Below are 5,542 nucleotides of genomic sequence, written 5' to 3' on the forward strand. Positions count from 1 at the left end.
AAGTCAAGGATAGAGAATGGAGAGAGTGAAGAATCAAGGCTACTTCATCCACGCCAAACTTAGTGTAAGCCAAGTTCAGTGCCACAACAAGAAAGCCAAAGGAATGCACGCTACCTCCTCCACACTGAACATGAGTTTACTCAAGTTTGGCGCCAACCCAAAAGCTCCAAGGAAAGTTGCATGCACAACCTCCACGCCGAACTTACAGCACCTCAAGTTCGGCACCAATGAAGAAACTCCAAGGAGAATTCACTCTGCCTACTCCACACCAAATTTGAAGTTTTTCAAGTTTGGCGCCAGCATCAACGCTCCAGGGAAGCTCTTCTGCCATCTCCACGCCGAACTTGAGGTTACTCAAGTTCTGCGCCAACTCAAAGGATGCAAGGAACGTGTGCGAGCACTCCACGCCGAACTTGACCATTATCAAGTTTGGCACCATGACCAACAATTCCAAGGAAGAACTTGCTGCCTAATCCATGCCGAACTTGGATTTTTCCAAGTTCGGCGCCAACTCTTCTAACGCAAAAGTGGTCCCTATTCACGTCCAAAGGCTGCACAAATCAATTATATAATTTTGACTAAACTTTATTTCTTTTATAATAGAAAAGATATTATTTAGTTCTAGAAAATATATTTTACATTAATTAGGATTACATATAAAACGGAAAAGAATCAGCCCTTCGGGTTCTTCTCTTCTCTTCTACCTCATTCAGTTATTTACAGTTTTTTATGAATCCTAGTTTTCTCTCTGAACCATGAGCAACTAAATCTCCACAGTTAAGGTTAGCAACTCTGTCTATTGTATCAATTGATAATATTATTTTTCTATTTTAGTTCCTGTACAGATTTATAATTCAAGAATTGTTTTCGTTCTTTATTTTATGAATCTGGGTGGAACGGAAGTATGACCTTGGTTCTAATTGAATTTTTGTATAACTTGAAAAAGCTCTTTACTTGAACAACAGCTTGAAAATATATTCTCCTAAATTTCTAATTATCTGGACTTAATGGGATACGTGACATATAATCTTCTTATATTTGGGTAGTTAGGGTTTCTTTGGCATATAAACTAGAATTGAACTTCACCCTCTAATTAGAACTAAGTGACCAAGTGACGTCAGGATTTTTGCTAGTAAAGAATTTGTAGAAATATAGTCATGTTGTGAGTATAGATTCTAAACCAACAGAAAATCCCTTCGCACAAATGTTTTGGTTGTCACAAGTAACAAACCCTTTTAAAATTGATAACCGAGTATTCAAACCTCGGGTCGTCTTCTCAAGGAATTGCAGGGAGGTGTGTTCTCATTATTGGTTATGAGTTTTGTAAATTGGGGGTTTTGAAAGTGAGGAACAAGTAAATTAAATGACAAATAAAATAAATAAATGACTGTAAAATAAACTCTTGGCAAGATATAAAAATTCAGAAGTCCTATCCTAGTTACTCCTATGAGAATGGAAGTTAATCCCACTTAGTTAACCTTTGCGTAAGCAAGGGAAAGTCAAGTGAACCAATTGGTTAGATTTTCCAAGTCCTAGCCAACTCCTAAGGAAAGACTAGAGTTAATGGAATCCCAATTAATCAGCCGACATAACAATCAATCCTGAATAGTTGATAACTCAAGAGCTTCCAGCTAATCAATTAAAGCCAATAATATAAAAATCTAAATAAGAATCATAAATATTTGGAATACCTCAAATAACATTCATTCAAAGCAGTCAAATCTAACATGGAAAATATTCATAAGCCAATTGGGCAACATAAATCAAACGTAAATAAAAGCATTAAAGTATTTCAAAGTAGAAGAGAGGTCAAAATAAAGGAATATTGAACCTATAGCTCAGAAGAAAGTGTAAGTTGAAATAATAATAAATCCTAAATCCTTTAAGAGGAATCCTAATCCTAAAACCTAAGAGAGAGGAGAGAACACCTCTCACTAAAATTACATCTAAACTATGAAAAGTAACTAATTGGCTAGCTCCCTTTCTTTCGGATGCATTCCCCCACTTCATAACCTCTGGTCTGTGCTTTCTGGACTTGGATTTGGGCCAAAAAGGGCTTCAGAAATCGCTGGGATCGCTTTCCGTAATTTCTGGTGCGTGGCATCTGTCACGCGGTCGCGTCATGTGGAATTTTTCTTGTCACACGGTCGCTTCAGTCATGCGTCCGCGTCATATACGTTTCACTTGTAGCGCGCGATCGCGTCAATCATGCGATCGCGTCATTGCCATTTCGCGCTGGCATGCGGTCGCGTCGCCCATGCGATCGCGTCGCAGCCAGTTTCTTTAAAAACTCCATTTTATGCCTTCCTTCTATTTTTGCATGTTTCCTTTTCATCCTTTAAGTCATTCTTGCCTTAGAAGATCTGAAATTACTCAACACATGAATCACGGCATCGAATGGCAATAAAAGATAATTAAAATTAATACTTTTAAAGCCTAGAAAATATGTTTTTCACATACATCTCATAATAAGGTAGGGAAGGTAAAACCATGCAATTTCACATGCATAAGTGGGTGAAGGATTGAATAAAACACTTAAATTCAGCACAAATTATATCATAAAATATGGCTTTATCAACCTCCCCACACTTAAACAATAGCATGTCCTCATGCTAAGTCCAAGATAAAGAGTAAGGTAAGGTTAAAGTGGTGGACTCTCATGCAATGCTTATTCTAAATGCATCTACCTAAATGTGTCATGCAAATCTAGTTATTATCCACTTATATATAAAACTTTACATGTAGTTAAATTAATTCATATTCTCAAGGAATCATATATGCATAGCCAACCTTAGATAATGTTAAGGCACTTTTACAATTGAGATGGGTAAATAAAATATTTTTCAAACTTGCAAGACAATTAATAATAGAAGTAGAGATATATGGTGATGAGCTATTGAACCCTTACTGAATTTTGTGTTTACTCTCTAGTCACTCAGTGTTTATTAGGCTAATCACTCTATTCTTCTTTTTATTCTTGTTTTCCATAACTTTGTTCTTCATCTATCCAATCAACAATTATAGAATATAGGCATACAAGAATCATGAGGTCTTTGATTAAGGTTGTAATGGGGCCAAGGTAAAGGTAAGGATATATGTATAAGGCTAAGTGAGCTAATTAAGTGAATCCTTGATTAGTCTAAGATCTCACCTAACACACATATTTTGTAAAGCAAAGATTCTTCACCTATTTTCTCATATTTCTCCCATTTTTATATTACATGCTCATATTCTGATTTTTTTCTATTTATTTGTATTCCATGTGCATCGCCCTTTTTTTTTCCTACACATGGTAATTAATTTATTTTGACTTCACATGAGCATGCTTCCCAAATTATTTTCACATAACTTGTTTAATTTAATTTCTTACTTTTCTATCATCCCATGTTCCCATAAAATTTCCTACACTTAAATTTTACACAAAATCTATCTTAAGCTAACCAAGGATTCAACTTGGAATTTTTATTTTGTTTTTCTGCTTAAGGCTAGTAATGTGGTTATAAGGAAGAAGGGGGTTAAAAGGCTCAAGGGGGCTAACAAGGGTGATGTAAAAGGTAGGCTAATTTGGGAGTGGTGAGCTAGAATCAAACAATGGCCTTAATCACTTTCTTGGTATGTATCTATGTTCTATAATCGGATATACAGATTAAAACAAAGTAAAGAACACCAGAATAAATAAGAAGGGTGGAACACACAGGAATAAAATATTATGGTTTAAATACAACCATACAATTAAGCTCAAAACTCACAGGCTGTGTGTTCTCTAATTCAAAAATCATATATCACTTATATATGTCATGCAGGTAGAAATCAAGAGTTCCCATTATTCTCAATGTAACATATATATTGGATGGCTTTAAACTTTCAGTGTTCTTCTTTGATGAAATGTTGTAAATTAACTAACATGTAATGCTATATATACAAGGTGTGGATTGTTTTTATTTTGTTAAAGTTTCTAGCTTACTTCCTTTTTATTTTCAATCAAATCAACTATCATATGCTAAAAAGGGTAAACTATACTAACTAATTCACTTAAAATATAACTAGTAAACTAATGTGCAACTCAAGCTAAAATATCCAAGATAGTATACATATAGCTCAAAGTGCATAATGCAAAAAGTACAATAAAAAGCAAAAAGAGAAAACTATGCAAAGATACAGAAAATGAACAAAATAATAAGAAAGTTTGTAGTGGTTCACCAAAATAAATATATGCCAGAGATGGCAACCTCCCCACACTTAAATAATAGCATCATCCCCAATGCTCACTCAAGCAGGGTGTGATGAAGTGTCATCTCCGGAAGGATGGGCTGCTGGTGTCGCAGTGGTGGTCTGAGGATCTGTGGACTGGATGAGGGTGGAAGGCTCTGTCTGCTGCAGAGGAGGGTCTGACTAGATAGGAATCTCGGGATCTGTGGCCTGCATCTGGTGTGGCGCCTCAGGATATAGTGTAGCCTGCGCCGGGCTTGCCTGCTCAGCTTGTGTGGGTGCCTGCTCCTCATGGTCGAATGCCTCCGCCTCGGATGTATCGAAAGGGGTGTCAGGCTCGGAGGGGATGTCGCCACCAGACCGGATCATCAACTTGAGGTGCTCATATCGTCGCTTGTTACGACGCTCCATACGGTCCAAGTGGGCGAACAGTCGATGCACCAAATGGTAAATAGGCTCATGAGTAGCTGGAGTAGCAGTGGGCGGGGTAGGTGCAACAATGGAAGAAGAGGGGGAAGCTGAGGGTGTGGCTGTCTCATCGGAAGCAGTAAGGATGTCAGGTCTGTAGCCCAAGGCTAGAAAGTTCCTGCTGTGAGGAATAATCTTCCTGCACTCTGCAGCAGGTGGCCTCTCATCAGCGTCCTCCCAAGGCACGTCAACCTGACGGCCTAGCTGGGTAACCAGATAAGGGAAGGGGAAGGGTGCCTCGGATATGTACCCTAGCCATATAGTGCCGGATGAATCGTGGTAGGTACAGGTCCTTACCCTCCATCACACACCAGATGAGGGTGATCATGGCAGCAGGTAACTCTGTGTCGTGAGTGCTTCGCATAATAAAGTTACTTAAGATCTGATGCCAGAGCTGGGCCTCATCATTCAAGTATTTCTGCTTGATTCCTTTAGGCATGGTGGTGTTCATACACATGACCCATGGGACAGTAGGGTCAAGGGCTATCCTCTCCTTGACAGCATCCCAGTCAAATCTCAGAAAGCGCATGTCCTCCTCAGCCTTTTGGTAACCGTCAGGCTGATCGGACTTAGGTGGAAGGTGCAGAATATCCTTAATGACCTTTTTAGTGACTAGTATCTGTTTCCCTCTGAGGTGCACTGCATCCAGAGAAGTCTTGAATTAATTGCAGTAAAACTCTCTTACCCAGGAAGCATTTACATCAGTCAAGTTTCACTCTAGGAAGAACCAGCCTCTTTGTTTGATCTGATTAGATGTGTACTGTTGTAGTTCTTCTGGAATTTTCAAAGTCCTCTCCAGGTACAGATTTCTGGAGGTAGCAAACATAGGAAACTTTCGCTCACAGTACCGGTTTGCAAACTTAAT

This window comes from Arachis hypogaea, chromosome 10 (genome assembly GCF_003086295.3).
Source record: "Arachis hypogaea cultivar Tifrunner chromosome 10, arahy.Tifrunner.gnm2.J5K5, whole genome shotgun sequence".
Classification (NCBI taxonomy): Eukaryota; Viridiplantae; Streptophyta; class Magnoliopsida; order Fabales; family Fabaceae; genus Arachis; species Arachis hypogaea.